We start from the raw sequence: 22,609 nt of genomic DNA on the forward strand, positions 1-22,609 counted from the left end.
AGAAGATACCTATGATGCTCCATTCTGAAAGCATGTCAGAAGGGTACCTTCTGATTAATTGCTTGTATCTTTTCCAAGCTTCATAGAGGGATTCACCTTCCTTCTGTCTGAAGGTTTGGACATCCACTCTAAGCTTACTCAATTTTTGAGGTGGAAAGAACTTTGCCAAGAAGGCATTGACTAGCTTTTCCCAAGAGTTCAGGCTTTCTTTAGGTTGTCAATCCAACCATGTTCTAGCTCTGTCTCTTACAGCAAAAGGAAAGAGCATAAGCTTGTAGACCTCGGGATCAACCCCATTGGTCTTGACAGTGTCACAGATTTGTAGGAATTCAGCTAAGAACTGATGAGGATCTTCCATTGGAAGTCCATGAAACTTGCAATTCTGTTGCATCAGAGAAACTAATTGAGGCTTAAGCTCAAAGTTGTTTGCTCCAATGGCAGGGATTGAGATGCTTCTCCCATAGAAGTCGGGAGTAGGTGCAGTAAAGTCACCAAGCACCTTCCTTGCATTATTGACAGTGTTGTTGTTTTCGGCTGCCATGTCTTTTTCTTGTTTGAAAAGTTCTGTTAGGTCCTCTATAGAGAGTTGTACTATAGCTTCTCTTAGCTTTCTCTTCAAGGTCCTTTTAGGTTCAGGATCAGCCTCAACAAGAATGCTTTTGTCCTTGCTCCTACTCATATGAAAATAGAGAAGAAGAAAATATGGAATCTTCTATGTCACAGATAGAGATTCCTTGAGGTGTCAGAGGAAAAGAAGAATAGAAGGAAGAGGTAGAGAAGAGAGAATTCGAACTTGTCAAGGGAGATAGAGTTTGAATTGCTCATTGAGGAGGGGTGTTAGTCCTTAAATAGAAGGGTGTGAAAAGAGGGGAAGAATTTTCGAAAATAAATTAAAAAGATTTTGAAAAAAATTAAAAGAAATTTGAAAATTTGATTGATGATTTTCGAAAACTAAGATTGGGAAAGAAATAAAGTGATTTTTGAAAAAGATTTTGAAATTAGAAATCAAAAAGATATGATTGAGACTTAATTTTGAAAAAGATGTTATTGAAAAGATATAATTGAGAAGATATGATTGAGAATCAAATTTAAAAAAAAGAAAGTTTTAACATTAAAGTTGATTACTTGACTAACAAGAAATTAGAAGATATGATTCTAGAATTAAAACTTTTGATCCTTTCTTAATAGGCAAGTAATAACTTGAATATTTTGAATTAAATTACTAATTGTAGTAAGGATTTTCGAAAATAATAATAAAATAAAAAAATAGAAAGAAATTGATTTTGAAAGGATATGATTGAAAGGATATGATTTGAAAAAGATTTGATTTTGAAAACTTATGAAAACTTGAAAAAAATTTGAATTAAAAACAAAATCTTCCCTCTTATGTCATCCTGGCGTTAAACGCCCAGAATGTTATCCATTATGGCGTTTAACGCCCAAAATGCTACCCTTTTGGGCGTTTAACGCCCAGCCAGGTACCCTGGCTGGCGTTTAAATGCCAGTTTTCCTTCTTCACTGGGCGTTTTGAATGCCCAACTTTTTCTGTGTAATTCCTCTGCTGCATGTTCTGAATCTTCAATTCTCTGTATTATTGACTTGAAAAGACATAATTTTGAAAAAATTTTTGGATTTTTAATGATGAGGAACAATCAAAATGCAATTAGACATGGAAAACTAAGATCAAATACATAATGCATGCAAGGCATCAAACTTAAAAGTTTGTATACTAAGGACTATAACAATTAAAAAATGTATGTAAGAAACAAAAAAAGACACAAAATAAGAGAAATTAAAGATCAGAGCACTGAAATCATCAAGAACAACTTGAAGATCAATGAAGAACATAATGCATATTTTCGAAAAATGCAAGAAGAATGCAATTGACACCAAATTTAAAAATTGACACTAGACTCAAACAAGAAACATAAAATATTTTTTATTTTTATGGTTTTATAAAAAATCATTGCAATGCTAGTCTAAGACTCCAGTCCAAGAATTAGACATGGCTTACTAGACAGCCAAGCTTTCAATGAAAGCTCCGGTCCAAAACACTAGATATGGCCAATGGCCAGCCAAGCTTTAGCAGATCATTGCTCACAACAGCAAAATTGATAGAAATCAACAAGCTCTTGTGATGATAAGTTGAAACCTCGGTCCAATAAGATTAGACATGGCTTCACAGCCAGCTAGACTTCAACAGATCATCATGAAACTCTAGAATTCATTCTTAAAAACTCTGAAGAACAAAATAGAAAAATTTCTTTTTGTATTTTAAAAATTTTTTCGAAAATAAAAAGTAAAATTACCTAATCTAAGCAACAAGATGAACCGTCAGTTGTCCAAACTCGAACAATCCCCGGAAACGGTGCCAAAAACTTGGTGCACAAAATTGTGATCATCAACAATGGCGCCAAAGACTTGGAGCTCTCAAACGTGAATCACACTTTGTCACAATTCCACACAACTAACCAACAAGTGCACTGGGTCGTCCAAGTAATACCTTACGTGAGTAAGGGTCGATCCCACGGAGACTGTCGGCTTGAAGCAAGCTATGGTCATCTTGTAAATCTCAGTCAGGCGGATTCAAATGGTTATGGAGAAGTGATAATTAAAAGATGAATAAAACATAGAATAAAGATAGAGATACCTATGTAATTCATTGGTAGGAATTTCAGATAAGCGTATGATGATGCTTTGTTCCTTCTGAACCTCTGCTTTCCTATTGCCTTCTTCCAACCATTCATACTCCCTTCCATGGCAAGCTTTATGTTGGGCATCACCGTTGTCAATGGCTACTTCCCGTCCTCTCAGTGAAAATGTTCCAAATGCGCTGTCACCGCACGGCTAATCATGTGTCAGTTCTCGATCATGATGGAATAGGATCCATTGATCCTTTTGCGTTTGTCACACGCCCAACAATCACGAGTTTGAAGCTCGTCACAGTCATCCCTTCCCAGATCCTACTCGGAATACCACAGACAAGGTTTAGACTTTCCGGATCTCAAGAATGACCGCCAATAATTCTAGCCTATACCACGAAGGTTCCAATCTTAGATTAGAAACCCAAGAGAAACGCATTCAAGCCATTGCTAGTAGAATAGAGGTGGTTGTCAGGCACATGTTCATAGGTGAGAATGATGATGAGTGTCATGGATCATCACATTCATCAAGTTGAAGAACGAATGAATATCTTAGAGAAGAAGTAGGCGTGAATTGAATAGAAGAACAATAGTAATTGTATTAATTCATGAAGAACAGCAGAGCTCCACACCTTAATCTATGGTGTGTAGAAACTCCACCGTTGAAAATACATAAGAACAAGGTCTAGGCATGGCCGAATGGCCAGCCTCCCAAAGAGGGTTCAATCATAAAAACATGATTCAAAGATGAAAATACAATAGTAAAAGGCCCTATTTATAGAAACTAGTAGCCTAGGATTACAGAAATAGGTAATTAATGCATAAATCTTCTTCCGGGCCCACTTGGTGTGTGCTTGGGCTGAGCATTGAAGCTTTCATGTGTAGAGACTTTTCTTGGAGTTAAACGCCAGCTTTTGTGCCAGTTTGGGCGTTTAACTCCAGCTTTTGTGTCAGTTCTGGCGTTTTGATGCCAGAATTCTTAAGCAGACTTGGAACGCCTATTTGGGCCATCAAATCTCAGGCAAAGTATAGACTATTATATATTACTAGAAAGCCCAGGATATCTAATTTCCAATGCAATTGAGAGCGTGCCAATTGGGCTTCTGTAGTTCCAGAAAATCCACTTCGAGTGCAGGGAGGTCAGAATCCAACAGCATCTACAGTCCTTTTTTAGCCTCTGAATCAGATTTTTGCTCAGGTCCCTCAATTTCAGCCAGAAAATATCTGAAATCATAGAAAAACACACAAACTCATAGTAAAGTCCAGAAATGTGATTTTTATTTAAAAACTAATAAAAATATAATAAAACTAACTAAAATATACTAAAAACATACTAAAAACAATGCCAAAAAGCGTATAAATTATCCGCTCATAACCTTTCTCGGTAAAGGGGAAGCATTCCCAGTAATCATCCACTCTGCTCTAAATGCACAAGAAGAGGAAGAATCGCTTGAAGTGCTGAAAACACACAAGAGTGTATAGGCTGGACTATAGGAGACTTGAAGGGTATAAGCCCCACTGTTTGCATGCATAAAATACTTCTGAAAGAGGACTCCAAACCCGTGGTGCAACCCGAAAGAAGACTTAACCCAACCTTAAAGGAAGTAGTCTAAAAGGAAGTCATGAAGCTGTGGGATACAAGGATCATATACCCCATCTTAGACAACCCCTGGATTAGTCCAGTCTAAGTAGTGATTGGGTGGAGGATGTGGATAGACTACAGGAGGTTATATAATGCCACGAGGAATGATCACTTCCCTCTCCCTTTCATTGATCAAATGTTTGAAAGGTTGGATGGCCATGATTTCTATTGCTTTCTTGATGGCTATTTCGGGTATAATCAAATAGTTGTAGACCCCAAAAACCAAGAGAAGACCTCCTTCACTTTCGCCTTTAGAGTTTTTGTATACAAGAGAATGCCTTTTGGATTTTTCATTGCCCAGTAACCTTCCAAAGATGCATTCTCTCTATTTTTTTTCGGACATGGTAGAAAAGTTTATTGAAGCTTTCATGGATGATTTCTCTGTGTTTAGTGATTCATTTAACACTTTCTTGTACCATCATACCCTAGTTTTGAGAAAATGCTAAGAAATAAATTTAGTTTTAAATTGGGAAAAATGGAATTTCATGGTACCTGAAGAAATTGTTCTTGGCCACAAAATCTCAAACAAGGGTATAGAGGTAGACAAGGCAAAGGTTAAGGTGATTGAAAAAACTTCTTAGGACATCTTGGATTCTATAGAATATTCATCATAGATTTTTCAAAAATTGCCAAGCCATTAAGCAATTTGTTGGTGGTTGATGAGCGGATATTTTATACGCTTTTTGGCATCATTTTCATATACTTTTTAGCATGGTTTGTTTAAGTTTTATTATATTTTCATAGGTTTTAGTGTAAAATTCACATTTTTGGATTCTAATATGAGTTATTGTGTTTTATGGTGATTTCAGGTATTTTCTAGCTGAAATCTGAGAGTTTTGACAAAGTCTGATTCAAAGGCAAGGAAAGCATAGCAGATGCGGTCAGGATCTGACCTCCGTGCACTCAAGGAAGCATTTCTATAGCTACAGATATCCAAATGGAGCGTTCTTAATGGATATGGAAAGCTAACATCTAGGGCTTTCCAGCAACATATAATAGTCCACACTTGTTTGTGCACGGATTCCCACACTCCGTACAACTGAACCAGCAAGTGCACCAGGTCGTCAAGTAATACCTGAGGTGAGTTAGGGTCGATCCCACGAGGATTGTTGGTTTGGATCAAACAGTGGTTATCTTGTAAATCTTAGTTAGGCAGTAGAAAAGTTGTGTAGTTGTTTAAAAGCATAAAGGTAAAATAAAGATAACGTTACTTAGTAATTGTGAATCGAATGATAAGAAGATGGTTAAGGCATCAGAGATGCTTTGTTCTTCTGGATGAATCCTTTCTTATTGTCTAATCCAACTGTGAATGATTTCTTCTATAGCAGGCTGTATGTAATCAATGCCAGTTTGAGCGGCCGCCAATCTTCCTCTAGGCTGAACACCAGGTTTAGTGGGCATCCAGTCTGAATGAGGGTGAAGCTCCTGTAGTTTATTCCCTTTGTGATCCTACTCAAAACACCACAGACAAGGTCGAATCTTTCGGATCAGAGAATGATGTGCCTTGATTCTAGCCTTTACCACAAAGACTCTAATCAACCTATACCTTAGCTAAACTGATGTCTCGAGAAGTCCCCAACGAAGTGATGGATTTGCTGTCTAAGAGACGTATCCTCAAGCTAGTGGTTCATTGTTATCCGATGAAAGATGCTAGCTGAACCCATGTAGAATAAAGATAACTTTTGACGGTTCAACTCATTCATAAGGTTGAAGAACGAAGATACATCTTAGGTGAGAATCAAACACGAATTGAAATAGAACAGTAGTGCTTTTATTAATCCATAAAACTCAGCAGAGCTCCTAACCTTAACCTAGGAGGTTTAGTGACTCATGCTGATAGAAGAAATACAAAATGAATTGTGAAAGTGGGCAAGAGTCCAAGTGTAAGTGTCTCTAACAATGGTGAACTCTTGTCTATATATACTATTCTAATAACTAAGGATTACAGAAATATGATAGGCTTAGGCTTGTAGTGCGAAAATTCACTTCTGGGGCCCACTTGGTAAGTGTTTGGGCTAAGCTTTAGTGTCTCCCACATGCTAGGATGCTCCTTGGGTGTTGAACGCCTGCTTGGGACACCTTTGTGGGCGTTGGACACCAGCTGCTCCATTTTGGGCATCCAACGCCAGGAAGGGGGTAGATGGCTGGCGTTGAATGCCAGTTTTGGACCTTCATCTCCAAATATAAGTATGCATTATTATATATTTCTGGAAAGTCCTGGATGTTAGCTTTGCATAACCATTGCAAACGCTCCATTTGGATATCTTTTGCTCCAGAAATGCTTCCTTGAGTGCACGTAGGTCAGTCCCTGATAGCATCTGCTATGCTTTCCTTGCCTCTGAATCAGACTTTGTTAAAACTCTCAGATTTCAGCTAAAAAATACCTAAAATTACCATAAAACACAAAAACTCATAGTATAATCCAAAAATTTGAATTTTACACTAAAATCTATGAAAATATAATGAAACTTAAACAAAACATGCTAAAAACTATATGAAAATAATGTCAAAAAGCGTATAAAATATCCGCTCCCAAGATTCGGAGGTGGCGGCTACTGCCTTTCCTTTCCTCTTTCTAGAGTGTTCTCCAACCTTTGGTGCCATAAGTGGGATTGGAACGCAAAAAGCAAGGCTTTTCCAACACCAAACTTAAAACTTTGCTCGTCCCCGAGCAAAAATAAACAAAAGAGAAGAATGGAGTAGAAGAAGAAGAAAATAGATGGAGATGGAGACGAAAGAGCAATTCGGCCAAGTGAAGGCTAAAGGTGTATGAGTAGTGTGTGGGATAAGTGGATTGAAGGGGGTATTTATAGTGCGAGTATGGTTAGGGTTTCAAATAGTGGGGGGGGGGGAATATGGGTGGGAAAATTTGACTTTTAGTGGGTGGGAGTTGGTGGGAGTTATGATGGTTTGGGAAAGAGGTATGGATGTGATTGGTTCAGGTTTACAGGGTAGTATGTATGGGGAAGTGTGAAAAAAAGAGAGAAGAAGGTGGGGTAGGTGAAGATGCTGCGTAACCCACTGGTCTTGAGAGGTTAGGGAATTCAAATTCCCTGCCCCCTTATGGGTGTTGAACGCCCAGCTCATGCTGAACGCCAGCTTCCTGGTCCACTCAGGGCATTGGACGCCTAGGAGGAGCCTTCTTCCTGGTGTTCAACACTAGGTCATCTGTCTCTGTTGAGCAATGAATGCCCAGCCTCTGCTCTAGGGTTGGCGTTCAACGCCAGTAATGTTACCCTTGGTGGGCGTTGAACGCCCACTCTTGCCTCTTGTCTGGCGTTCAACGCCAGCAAGACATGTACTCCAGGGTATTTGAAGAGAGAACTTTTGCGTGGTCTAGAAATTTGCAGATAAATCCTCGTTGCAGGTATAGCTTCTAAACCAACAAAGGTCCTTTCTTACAAAAGTTTTGGTTGTCACAAGTAACAAACCCCTGTAAAATTGATAACCGAAGTATTCAAACCTCGGGTCGTCTTCTCAAGGAATTGCAGGGAGGTATGTTCTTATTATTGGTTATGAGTTTTGTAAATTGGGGGTTTTGAAAGTAAGGAGCAATTAATTTAAATGACAGGTAAAATAAATGAATAACTATAAAATAAACTCTTGGCAAAGTATGAAAATTCGGAAGTCCTATCCTAGTTACTCCTATGAGAATGAAAGTTAATCCCACTTAGTTAACCCTTATGAAAGCAAGGGAAAGTCAAGTGAACTAATTAGTTAGATTCCCAAGTCCTAGCCAACTCTTAAAGAAAGACTAGAGTTAGTGGAATACCAGTCAATTAGCCGACATAACAATCAATCACGGATAGTTGATAACTCAAGAACTTCCAGTTAATCAATTAAAGCCAAGAATATAAAAAAAAAAAGCTAAATAAGAATCATAAATCTGAAATACCTCAAATTATTAATTAAGAAAATCCTAACATGAAGGGTTCATAAGCCAATTGGGCCACATAAGTCAAATACAAATAAAAGCATTAGAGTATATAAAAGTAAAAGAGAAACATAAATTAAAGGAACATTGAACCTATGATGAAGAAGAAATAATCATAAATCCTAAAACTAAATCCTAAGAGAGAGGAGAGAACCTCTCTCTCTAAAAACTACGTCTAATCCTAAAATTATGAATTATGAGCTGATTATCATGAATGAATGGATTTCCCCACTTTATAGCCTCTAATCTGTGTTTTCTGGGCTGAAAACTGGGTCGAAAACAGCCTAGAAATCGCTGGAGAAGAAATCTGCCACGCTGATTTTCGTCACTGCGACGCATCCGCGTGGAGCACGCGTTCGCGTTGCCTAACGTCCGGGCAACTATAACATATTATATATCAAATCGAAGCCCCAAACGTTAGCTTTCCAACGCAACTAGAACCGCATCGTTTGGACCTTTGTAGCTCAAGTTATGACTATTTTAGTGCGAGAGGGTCAGGCTGACAGCTTTGCAGTTCCTTCAACTTCTTGTATTCCTTCCACTTTTGCATGCTTCCTTTCCATCCTCCAAGCCATTCCTGCCCTGTAATCTCTGAAAACACTTAACACACATATCACGGCATCGAGTGGTATAAAGGGAGAATTAATATTAATGAAATTAAGGTCAAAGGAGCATGTTTTCAATCATAGTACAAAATCGGGAAGGAAAATATAAAACATGCAAATAGTATGAATAAGTGGGTAAAGATTAATAAAATCCACTCAATTGAGCACAAGATAAATCATAAAATAGTGGTTTATCAACTTTCCCACACTTAAACATTAGCATGTCCTCATGCTAAGCTCAAGAGAAGCTATAAAAGAGTGAAGAGGAATGGTAAAATTTATGAAATGCAACCTATCTATATGAATGCAACTACATGCTAAGATGTTTCTATCTACTTGGTTAAAAGTAAATAAGCTCTTCAAGACAAACATAAATCAGATTTCACTAATTCAAATTATACAATAAAAGACAAGTAAACTTGTAAGAAGATAGCTCATGAAAGCAGGGAACATAGAATCAAGCATTGAACCCTTACTGGTAGTGTATATCACTCTAATCTCTCAAGTGTCTAGGGTTAATCACTCTACTCTTCTCTAATCATGCTTTCTAAACTTTGTTCTTCATCTAACCAATCAACAAATATTTAATGTACCAATGCAAACATCACGAGGTCTTTTTAGGGTTGTAATGGGGCTGAGGTAAAGGTAAGGATATATGTATGGCCAAGTGAGCTTTATAAAGTGAATCCTTGATTAGTCTAAGATCTCACCTAACATATACATACTTTATATAATTTAAAATACTTTACCTAGCTACCCAAATTTTTTCCACTTTTGTATTTCGTGCTCAAGTATCAAACTTATTTTTGAATTTTGTCCCATGTGCATTGATTCTTTTTATTTTGCATTTGGGGTAATATTATTTTTCTTCTCTTTTCTCTTTTTTTTTTGTATCCCCTTATTTAATTACTTAATATTTTTTTTTCAATGCACACGGTAATTTAATTATTTTGATTTCACATGAGCATGCTTCCCAAATTTTCAAATAACTTATTCAATTTAATTTCCTACTTTTTTATATCATCCCATGTTCCCATAAAATTTCCCACACTTAAATTATACACAATATCTATCTTAAGCTAACCAAGGATTCAACTTGGGATTTTTATTTTATTTTTCTGCTTAAGGCTAGTAATGTGGTTATGAAATAGAAGGGGGTTAAAAAGTTCAAAGTGGCTAACAAGGGTGATGTAAAAGGTAGGCTTATTTGGAATAAGTGAGCTAATAACAAATAATGGCCTCAATCATATGCAAGCATGTAAATACACTAAATATTGGACATATAGAATGGAACAAAGCAAAGATTGCAATTATAGAGAAGAAAATACACAAGAATAAAAATTTATGGTTAAATAATGTAACCATGTAAATAAGCTCAAAATCTCACAGGTTGTGTGTTATTTGGCTCAAAAACCATGTTCCAAATACAACTTCAAACAAATTTAACACATAAAAAATTTAAATTTTTTTTTTCAATTTAAATTAGTGAAATACTATAAAAAATTTCTTGAAAAAGAAAATATTACTTCAACCAAGTAGTAACTAAATGCATAAAATCAAACAAATATGCAATCAAATATGCAAATGCAACAATGAACAAACAAAGAAAATAAAACAATGGTGTTGGAAAGAAGAAAATAGCTAACCCATGGAGATCGGTATCGACCTCCCCATACTTAAAGATTGCACCGTCCTCGGTGCATGCTAAGATGTACAAGTGGAGGGGTTGCTCCAACTGATACTTTTGAAAGATTGTGCAGGTGGACTTGTTTGTCTTCCCATTAAGAAGCTTTTCCTCTCCCTTCGTGGTGGCCATCCTGAAAGAAGAGGGAAAAGAAGAAAAGTAACCCAAAGATAAAGATAGAAAATAAATAAAATATGGGTGTTAATGCCAGATAATAAGGGTCCCAATTACATGGTAGCTACAACATGCAAGTGAGAAAATAGTAGAAGTACATGGCAAATCAAGAGTGCAAAAATTTGCAACAATGGGGAAGAGGGTGCAAGACAATATAAATTCATGTCAATACAAAATTAATACAAATATCATAAAAGATTAGCATTGACTTAAATAATATTACCCAACAGTGTAAAACAAGTCACTGAGCACCAAAATAATACCAGAAAAGATGCAACAGTTCAATAGGAAATTTTAACACCAATGAAAAAAATAATAAAGTTGGAAAAGAAAATAAAAATATGCACAAAATTAAAATACAATGGATGAAAGTATGCAAATGAATTAAAATAAAATAAAATGAAAGATAAGAAGAATGAGAAGGGAAAGAAGGGAAGAAGAAGTAAGTAAGAAAGGAGGGAGGAAAAATTAGGATTGGGAAAGAAAAGATAAGATTTTTGGCGCTGATTTGGATAAGCTGTACGGCGCAGGCGACGCGGACGCGTGGGTGATGCGATCGCGTGGCCTGAGTTGTGCGATTGGCGCGAGTGCAGCCTCGCGTTCGCGCAACTCTCTGTTTAAATGCATATTGCCAAAAATCTGGGTAACGCGATCGCGTGGTTGACGCGATCGCGTGAATGGCCTTTCTTTTTAAAAATGACGCGAACGCGTGGGGCACGCGTTCGCGTGGTAGGGCTTGTGCTGCTAGCATGGTTCCAGCCCCATTCCATCATAACTTTCTGCCATACACCTCTTTACGTTGATTTCACAGGGCCACGCGTTCGCGTGGGTGACGCGGACGCGTGGGAGGCATTTTTCTCACATGACGTGGACGCGTCAGCGACGCGGTCGCGTGGATCAATTTGTGCCAAAGGCATGCCTCCAGCCACGCTCTCGCGTGACTCTCTGTCCAATTATGTTTTCCTCAAAACGCACTGGTGACACAGACGCATCAGCGACGCTGCCACGTCGCGTGCGTGTGTTTTTTTTTTTAATGCAAAATGCAGAATGCAGTATGTAGATGCTGATGCAGATGTTATGAATAATTCTAGGTTCAATAAAATAAAATAAAACTCAAAAACAAACAAAACTAAATAAGATTGAAGATGGAACAATCATACCACGGTGGGTTGTCTCCCACCTAGCACTTTTAGTTAAAGTCCTTAAGTTGGACATTTGGTGAGCTCCCTGTTATGGTGGCTTATGCTTGTATTCATCCAAGAATTCCCACCAGTGTTTGTACTTCCAGTAACCTCCGGGATCCCAAACTAGGCACAGAAAGCCTTTAAGCAAGTTAAAGCAAGTGACAAGGCCCCAAGAGTGTTGATTTCTAGACTGGATTCCGGGGTCCCAGACCTTGCCTTTGCACTCGTCTTCTTGTTGATCATTATGATTCCATCCGGGTAGCAAGCAATCTGAATTCTAACTAAAGCGACCAAACAACTTCCTAGACTCATTCAACTGAGCTTTACACTAACATTTGTATTTAAACTTTGAGTATGCAACCATATTGAACCTTGCAGGACAATTCTTACCACTGACCATCTTCCTCTTACTCTTTATGCCACAAAGAGCTCTAAGTTGACCATCCGTCTCTAGTAGCCCATATTCAAGTGGGAAAGTAAAGGTCAAGGATGAGAATTTTACCCACTTGAATGTTGTGTTGGACGGTAATGGCCTTGGGGGCGGTGTCTCTAATGAACTTGCAAGCTCCACTTCCTTGTGCTCTTCTTTGACATCTTCCACCTCTTTGCAAGCTTCTTCAATTTCAACCTCTTCCTCTTGGTAGCTTTCTTCCAATTCAATCTCTTCTTCATTTCTCACCAAGGGCATGGGAGGTTGTGCCTCTTTTTCTTGAATCTCCATCTCTTGATTAACCTCTTCCAAGTCTTCAACCAGGGTATGCCTTGGAGATTGTACACCCTCCTCAACATCAAATGCAACTATTTTGGAAGGAGGCTCTATGTCTTCACTTTTCCATGGAGGTTCAACATCTCGCAAGTCTTCAACCGCTTTTTCCTCTTTAATAATTACTGCTTTGTCCAGTAGTTTTAATATAAAATCGTACTCATCCTTGATGATTTTCTTTCCATGACAACTCCTTTCAACTATTCTTTCATCTTCAAGGGTCTTTACTACCTTCACCTTTAGGGCCTCCTCTAGCTCCTTATGAAGTATGGATTCGTGAAGATGATCCCTTCTCTCTTGTTCCATGTCAATAGCTTCATTGGGATCATGTTGCTCTTGGATTGATGGATGTGGGTGCTCTTCCATGGATGGTGGCGATGGGATGGAGAGATCGTTCTGTGGTTGAAAAGGAAGTGTAAAAGAGCTTGAGGGTTGATTGTTGAAGGTATTTGGTGGTCCGATTTGGGCGACGAGAGCTTGTATAGTAGAGTTTAGATCGGTAAATGCTTTCTCCATGGAGGTTTGGGGTGGATAGGAGGGTTCATTTGGCTCATAAGGTGGTTGGTATGGTGGATACGGGTTAGGGTCATATGGAGGTGAATGGTGGAAAGGGGCTTGTGAGTATGGTAGTCCAAAGCTATTTTGAGGAGGAGGTTCATTGGCATATGATGGAGCTTACTGGTAACTACAAGGGGGTCCACCATATCTATTGTCTTGCCATGCATTGTAGGATGGTCGTTGTCCATGGTATCTTGGAAGGTGATGTTGCCGAAAGGGTTGATCAGATCCTCGTGGCTCCTTCCATCTCTGATTGTTTTGACTTTGATGCATGTTCCTGTTATAATTTCCATTCCTTACAACAGCATTAGAACCAAACTCAAAGCGATGGGGGTGAGAACGCATAATAACAAAAAAAAATTAAAAACAAAAATAAAAATAAATTTAAATTAAAAGGTTATTGAAATTTAAATTTTGAATTTGAAAATTAAATTTTGAAATTTGAATTTTAAATTTTGAAATTTGAATTTTAAAATTTGAATTTTGTAAAAGTCAACAATATAAGAAAAAGTTTTGAAAAAGATTTAAATTTTGAAAAGGTTTGATTTTTAAAATTTTTAAATTTGAAATTTGAAATTTGGATTTTGAATTTTAGAATTTAAATATTGAAATTTGAAATTTGATTTTTGAAATTAAGATAAGATAAGATTTTGAAAAAAGATAAATTTTTTAAAAATTTTTGAATTTTGAAATTTAAAACTAAGATAAGATAAGATAAAAAAAAGTTTTAAAATAAAAATCTGAATTTTTTAAAGGAAAATTTGAAAATCCAATTAAAATAAAGAGAAAAGATATTTTTGAATTAAATGAGGAAAGAGAAAAATAATAAAATGACACCAAACTTAGAATTTTTAGATCAAAGCAAAGAAAACAACTAAGAACAACTTGAATGTCAAGATGAACACGAAGAACAACTCGTAGATCAAGATGAACACCAAGAACAAATTTTTGAAAAAAATTTTTAATAACTAAATAAAAACCAATAACCTCTTAATTTACGAAAAAGTAAAAATAAAAACAAAAATAAAAATAAATAAACAAGCAAAAAGCAAATATTTACAATAACCAATAATAAGGCACACGTTTGCAATTTCCCGGCAACGACACCATTTTGAAGATAGAACTTTTGCGTGGTCTAGAAATTTGCAGATAAGTGCTCGTTGCAGGTATAACTTCTAAACCAACAAAGGTCCTTTCTTACAAAAGTTTTGGTTGTCACAAGTAACAAACCCCTTTAAAATTGATAACCGAAGTATTCAAACCTCGGGTCGTCTTCTCAAGGAATTGCAGGGAGGTATGTTCTTATTATTGGTTATGAGTTTTGTAAATTGGGGGTTTTGAAAGTAAGGAGCAATTAATTTAAATGACAAGTAAAATAAATGAATAACTATAAAATAAACTCTTAGCAAAGTATGAAAATTCGGAAGTCTTATCCTAGTTACTCCTATGAGAATGGAAGTTAATCCCACTTAGTTAACCCTTATGAAAGCAACGGAAAGTCAAGTGAACTAATTAGTTAGATTCCCAAGCCCTAGCCAACTCCTAAGGAAAGACTAGAGTTAGTGGAATACCAGTTAATTAGCCGACATAACAACCAATCACGGATAGTTGATAACTCAAGAGCTTCCAGTTAATCAATTAAAGCCAAGAATATAAAAAAAGCTAAATAAGAATCATAAATCTGAAATACCTCAAATTATTAATTAAGAAAATCCTAACATGAAGGGTTCATAAGCCAATTGGGCAACATAAGTCAAATATAAATAAAAGCATTAGAGTATATAAAAGTAAAAGAGAAACATAAATTAAAGGAACATTGAACCTGTGATGAAGAAGAAATAATCCTAAATCCTAAAACTAAATCCTAAGAGAGAGGAGAGAACCTCTCTCTCTAAAAACTACATCTAATCCTAAAATTATGAATTATGAGCTGATTATCATGAATGAATGGATTTCCCTACTTTATAGCCTCTAATCTGTGTTTTCTGGGCCGAAAACTTGGTCGAAAACAGCCCAGAAATTGCTGGAGAAGAAATCTGCCACGCTGATTTTCGTCACTGCGACGCATCCGCGTGGAGCACGCGTTCGCATCGCCTAGCGTCAAGGAAATTATGACATAATATATATCAAATCGAAGCCCCGGACGTTAGCTTTCCAACACAACTAGAGCCGCGTCGTTTGGACCTCTGTAGCTCAAGTTATGACTGTTTTAGTGCGAAAGGGTCAGGCTGACAGCTTTGCAGTTCCTTCAACTTCTTGTATTCCTTCCACTTTTGCATGCTTCCTTTCCATCCTCCAAGCCATTCCTGCCCTGTAATCTCTGAAAACACTTAACACACATATCACGGCATCGAGTGGTATAAAGGGAGAATTAATATTAATGAAATTAAGGTCAAAGGAGCATGTTTTCAATCATAACACAAAATCAGGAAGGAAAATATAAAACATGCAAATAGTATGAATAAGTGGGTAAAGATTAATAAAATCCACTCAATTGAGTACAAGATAAACCATAAAATAGTGGTTTATCAGTATTCTGTTTCTGCTTCTGAATATTTCTGTCTCTGTTTTGACTAATGCATATGATCATGAACCTAAAGAAAATAATTAAGAAAAATGAATTCAAAGAAAAACATAAATAATAACTATGGTTGGGTTGCCTCCCAACAAGCGCTTCTTTAACGTCACTAGCTTGATGGTTAGCTCCTTACGAAGAATGATATGGGCTCAGAATTTCGTCCCTTACAGTGAACTTTCTTCCTGTCTTCTCATGGATGAGCTCTACATGTTCTAGAGATAAGACGCGACTCACTTTATGTGGTATGACTGGTTTCTTGGTGAAGACAACTCTCATGCCAGGTGAGAGGCCTTCTGTGGGGATCTTTTTGGCCCTCCAGCCTTTAAGTACTTTCTTCTTAGTACCTTTGTTCTCAGTGTTTGTTGATGGCTGCCCAACACCAAAATTAGAATTGGTGTCTGGGGGCTTAGTAAAGCTCTGCATTGAGAGAGATGGTTGGAACACTAAGTGTTGCACAGTTATCTCTTTTTTCTCAGATGGAGAGTTGGGGTGAGGCATCTTGAACAAGATGTGCTCCTCCCCTAGTTGTAAAATCAATTCTCTCTTTGCTACATCAATGATAGCATTGGTAGTGGCTAGGAAAGGTCTTCCAAGGATGATAGACTCATCCTCATCTTCCCCAGTATCTAAAATTATGAAGTTTGCAGGGATGTAAAGGTCTTCAACCTTCACCAAGATCTCCTCTACAAGGCCATATGCTCTTTCTTTTGACTTCTCTGCCATCTCTAGTGAGATGTTTGTAGCTTGTACCTCAAGGATGCCCAACTTCTCCATCACAGAGAGTGGCATGAGGTTTATACTTGACCCTAGGTCACACAGAGCCTTCTCAAAGGTCATGGTGCCTATGGTGCAAGGAATTAGGAAGCATCCAGAATCTGGAAGCTTTTGAGGCAGCTTCTGCTGAACCAAAGCATTGAGTTCTTTGGTGAGCACTAGAGGTTCTTCCTCCAATGTCTTTACTCCAAATAACTTAGCATTTAGCTTCATGAGAGCTCCTAGGTACTGATAAACCCCATTTTTAGGGTTTATCTTATGTTTAATTTTAGAGGGATTTTATCATCTTTTCCCACATTTATTCAATAAAATAGCATGGTTTTGTAAATTCTCCTTTAATTGTGTTTAAGAGTGAAAACATGCTTTTTAGGTCTTAAAATAGCTAAACTTAATTCACCTTGATTCCATTAGATGCCTTGATATGTTTGTTAAGTTATTTCAGGTTTAGGAGGCAAAGATTGGATTGAGGGAATGAAGAAAAAGCATGTAGAAATGGAGAACTCATGAAGAAATGAAGGAATCACAAAGCTGTCAATCCCGACCTCTTCGCACTTAATCGATTATAACTTGAGCTACATAGGTCCAAATGAGGCGGTTCTAGTTGTGTTGGAAAGATAACATCTAGGGCTTCAAAATGATATAAGATTTATAATAGTTTCCTGGCGTTTAGGGACGCGTACGTGTACATGACGTGCATGTGTGGGAAGCTGCATGTGACTCACTAAAAGAAACTCGTGGCCAGCGATTTCTGAAGTATTTTGGGCCCAATACAACTCGCTTCTGATACTATTTAACCCAAGGAATAAAGAGGGATGAACCAATTAGTGAGTTGGTTAGTTTTAGTTTAGTTTTCATCATGTTTTAGTTAGTTTATAGAGAGAAAAGCTCTCACCTCTCTCTAGAATTAGGATTAGGTTTAGATCTAGATCTACTTCTTCTCTTTTTTTTTTTAATTCTCCTTCTTCATCTTCAATTGTTCTCTTGTAGTTGTAGCATTCTACTTCTCTTGTACTTTTCTTGTATTATTAGTTGTAGTTTATGGATTCTTTTTTAGATCTCCTTTTCCTTTCAATGTAATTTATGATTTCCATGTCTTCATATCTTTGCTTTAGTTTTCTATTGTTGATTTCTTGCCTTTGTAGTTAGATCTCTCTTTAATTCTTGTAATTCATATTGTTTACCTTTATTGCCTTTTATGTGTTTGATGAAATGCTTCCTTTAGTTATGAGTTAGGTTTTTCTTTCTCTTGGCTATGGTTGAGTAATTAGTGACTCTTGAGTTATCAAACTCATTTGTTGATTCATAATTGGAAGTTGCTAGTTGACTTGAATTATCACAAAAACTAGTCTTTCATCATGATTAGACTAGAACTTGTGGTCTCAAGTTGATATCCACTTGACTTTTCTTCACAGTTAGAGGTTAACTAAGTGGAGCAATGGACAATTGTTCTCACAATTGAGGAGGATAATGAAAATAGGACTTCTAGTTCTCATACCTTGCTAAGAGCTTTGTTAGTTGTTAGTTTATTTCCTTTGCCATTTATACTTCTTGTCTATTATCTCAAAAATCCCAAACATACTTCGTAGCCAATAACAAGAACACTTTATTACAATTCCTAGGGAGAACGACCCGAGATTTGAATACTTCGGTTATTTTCATCGAGGTTTATTTTTGTGACAACCAAATTTTTGTATGAAAGGATTATTGTTGGTTTAGAAACTATACTTGCAACGAGAATTCAATTGTGAAATTCTATACCATCAATTTTCTGCTCATCAGGTACCAAGCAACTTGCTCTTCCCTAGTTTTCTCATCCTCATCAGAGGATGAGTATTCATCAAAACTCATGAATTGCAAAAGTGCTTGCAAGGGGACCTCTATGGTCTCTACATGAGCCTTGGCTTCCTTTAATTCTAGGATAGGGACTTCATCAGTGGGTGTTGAATACTCAGTAGGAACACCTTTAGTGTCGTTCAACTCTACTTCTTGTGGCCTTTTGGGCGTTGAATGCTCAATGGGGACATCTTCACTGGCGTTCAACGCCAGCTTCTCTACCAATTTGGGCGTTGAACGCCCAAGAGGGACCTCCTTCTTGGCATTCAATGCCATTAAAGGTGTAGCATTGGGCATTGAATGCCCATTAGGGAGCACATTATTGGCGTTCAACGCCAGATTACTCCCTTCAGATTCAGCCTCAGCTTTAGTAGTGATGGCCTTACACTCTTCTCTTGGATTTACTTCAGTGTTACTAGGAAGAGTGTTAGGAGGAGTCTCAGGGATTCTCTTGCTCAGTTGACCGACTTGTACCTCCAAATTTTGATAGAGAACCTTGTTTCAGTTATGAAACTATGAGTGGTCTTAGAGAGGTTGGAGACTATAGTGACTAAGTCAGAAAGGCTCCACCTAGGAGTCTCCATATGTTCCTGAGAAGACGAGAATGGTGGCCTATTGTTGAACCTATTGTAGGTTCTTCCACATTGATTATTATTGAAGCCTTGCTGAGGCTTCTGTTGATCCTTCCATAAAAGGTTAGGATGGTTCCTCCATGATGGATTATAGGTATTTCTATAGGATTCTCCCATGTAATGCACCTCCTCCATCATGGGTTGTTCAGGATCATAAGGTTCTCCTTCAGAGGAAGCTTCTTGAGTGATGCCAGTTGCAGCTTGCATTTCAGTCAAATGTTGAGAGATCATATTGATCTGCTGGGTCAAGATCTTGTTCTATGGCCAGGGACAGATCTATGTGTGGTAGTGTGGGGGCAATTGCCCCCATTGACTTTTTAAAAAACTAATAACAATTATATATGTGTAGAGAATTGCCCCATTATAATAATTTATTTTTCCCACACTTCAAAAAAATTATGTATAAGAAACATTTATATTATTAGATATTAATACAATAATAAAAATTATTATATTATATAATTCAAAACAAATATTAATAATAACTAATAAAAATCTAATTATTTAATTGCCTAAAGTTAAACTTAACTTTTTAAATATAAATGAGATTATTAGTATTTAATACCTTTTTTATAATATATATCATTTATTTATTTTTTATTGTTTTATTTAATTTAATTTTGTTTATACATACATATAATATTGTTTTCGTTAAAAAAACGTTTACTATAATATTATAAAATGTTAACTTTTCAATTAAATATCAAAAAATTATTTAATATTTATTTAATAGAGAAAAATATATTATTTTGTTTATACATACATATAAAAATAATTGTGATTGTTTGATTTGAATTTTTATTTTTTCACAAATTTTTTGTCTTTCTCGCATAATTTTAGAAAAAATTCAGACACCAAAATAAAAAAATTGTCAAAATTTTAGTTTAGTTCATTCGAGTTATATTTTTTATAAATTTTTTAGCTCTTGAGTTATAATTTTTTTTGTATCATATAAAAAATAATCAATATAAATATAATTTGACAGATATTAAATGCTTAACTAGACACAAATATTAATAATAAATATAGCTTATGCAATATTACCAAAATATTGAAATGAAAAGAAAAATTTTAACTAAATTACTATACTTTTAGATGTATTAATTATATTTATTTATTAGAAAGTTGATTAGCTAATATACTCCAAAATTTAAATATCTAAATATATTAATATTAATATTTTTTATTATTTTGCTATATTATTTTCCCCCACTTCTAAAATTTTCTGGATCCGTATGGCATTCAGAGTGTCTACTTCAAGAACTCCTTTCTTCTGAGCTACCCTATTATTCACATGGTTTCTTTCAGAAGTGTACATGAATTGATTGTTTGCAACCATCTCAATGAGTTCTCTTGCTTCTGCAGGCATTTTCTTCAAGTGGAATGATCCACTTGCAGAGCTGTCCAATGATATTTTGGACATCTCAGAGAGACCATCATAGAATATACCTAAGATAGACCATTTTGAGAGCATGTCAAAAGGACATCTCCTAATCAGTTGCTTGTATATTTCCCAAGCTTCATAGAGGGATTCACCTTCTTTTTGTCTAAAGGTTTGAATTTCCACTCTGATTTTGCTCATCTTCTAAGGTGGAAAGAACTTGGCCAAGAAAGTATTGACCAATTTTTTCCAAGAGTCTAGGCTTTCCTTAGGTTGAGAGTCCAACCATATCCTAGCTTTGTCTCTGACCACAAAGGGAAAGAGCATAAGTCTGTAGACCTCAGGATCCACTCTATTGGTCTTAACAATGTCACAGATTTGCAAGAATTCAGATAGAAATTGATGTGAATCTTCCAATGGAAGTCCATGGAATTTGCAATTCTGTTGCATTAGAGAGACTAATTGAGGCTTAAGCTCAAAGTTGTTTGTACCAATGGAAGGTATGGAGATACTTCTTCCATACAAATCAGAAGTTGGTATGGTGTAGTCACCAAGAACCTTTCTTGCATCTCTTCCATTATTAGGCTCAGCTGCCATTTCATCAGCTTCTTGTTCGAAAATCTTTGTGAGGTTTCCTTCGGAGTATTGTGATTTAGCCTGTTGCAAACGCTTCTTTAAGGTCCTCTCAGATTAAGGATCAAGATTAAAGAGAGGTTCTTTATCCCTATTCCTGCTCATAAACAAGAAAAAAAATAAGAAAGAAGAAGAATGGGAGCTCTATATTCAAGAATAGAGGACTCCCTGTGAGATGTGAAGAAGAAAGAAGAATGAAGATAGAGAAGAGAGAAGAAGAATTTGAATAAAAGGAAAGAAGAATTCGAAAATCAGAAGTAAAAAGATAAAAAAAAATTTATTTTTATTTTATTTATTAATTAAATTTGAAAATTAAAGCTAATTAACTAAAAATATTTGAAAATTAAATAATGAATTTCGAAAAAAAAGAGAGAGAAATAGAGAAGATATTTTCAAAAATTAGAAGAGAGAAGAATTAGTTAGGAAGTTTTGAAAAAAAAGAAAGAGAAAACAAGTAACTAATTAAGAAAGATTTGAAAACAAGATAAAATAGAAGATTAGAAAATATTTGAATTCAAAATTAGAAAAGATAAGATAGAAATTTAAAAGATTTGAAAAATATTTGATTTTTAAAATTTGAAATTAGAAAAGATAAGATAAGACTTTGAAAAGATTTGAAAAAGATTTAAAAGTGATAAGATTTGAAATTTGATTTTCGAGAAAGATTTGATTTTGAAATTTGAAATTGAAATAAGATAAGATAAGATTTTTGAATTTTAAAGAAAGATAAAAAGATAAGATAGTAATTTGAAAAAGATATGATTTTTTTTAAAAGATTTGATTTTGAAAAGATTTGAATTTGAAATTTAAAACTAAGATAAGATAGCAATTTTTGAAATTAAAATTTGAAATCTTTTTTATATTTTCAAAAATTAAGATAAAAAAAGATAGATAAGATATTTTTTTAAGTTTTTTGAATTAATGAAGAAAGAGGAAAATAACCAAAAGACACTAAACTTAAAAGTTTTAGAACTAAAGACACTAAGTTTTCGAAAATTGAAAGGAAAAACACCTAAAGACACCAAACTTAAAATTTTAAAGATCAAAACAAAAAGAAAAACAAGAACAAATTGAAGATCAAGAAGAACACCAAGAACAAACTCAAAAAATTCAAAGCTATTAAAGAACACACAATGGACACCAAACTTAAAGATTGATATAAGACTGAAACAAAACACACTAATGTTGAAAATTTTTGGAAAAAGACACCAAGAAGTTCGAAACTTGTACCAAGAACATGAACAAAGACTCAAACAAGAAGATAAAGATTATAAAGAAATCAAAGATTTTTGAAAAATTTTTTATTTTTTCAAAAAAGAGAAACAAAAGACTGAAACAAAATTAAAAAGTACCTAATCTAAGCAACAAAATAATCCATTTGTTTGTTCAATCTCAAACAATCCCCGGCAATGGCGCCAAAAGCTTGGTGCACGGATTCTCACACTCCGTATAACTGAACCAGCAAGTGCACTGTGTCGTCCAAGTAATACCTGAGGTGAGTTAGGGTCGATCCAACGAGGATTGTCGGATTGGATCAAACAGTGGTTATCTTGTAAATCTTAGTTAGGTGGATAGAAAAGTTGTGTAGTTGT

The 22,609-nt window shown here is 35.7% G+C and overlaps 1 non-coding gene across 1 annotated transcript; it reads left to right on the forward strand.

The window, feature by feature from the left end:
- Positions 1-20,470: 20,470 nt before the first annotated feature.
- On the forward strand, positions 20,471-20,579 carry LOC148553280 (small nucleolar RNA R71). The gene has a single exon (XR_015893455.1). It is a non-coding gene; the product is annotated as a small nucleolar RNA R71 (small nucleolar RNA).
- Positions 20,580-22,609: the final 2,030 nt, after the last annotated feature.

Source organism: Arachis ipaensis, chromosome B7 (genome assembly GCF_059453495.1).
Source record: "Arachis ipaensis isolate K30076 ecotype BB chromosome B7, ASM5945349v1, whole genome shotgun sequence".
In the NCBI taxonomy this organism is placed as follows: domain Eukaryota; kingdom Viridiplantae; phylum Streptophyta; class Magnoliopsida; order Fabales; family Fabaceae; genus Arachis; species Arachis ipaensis.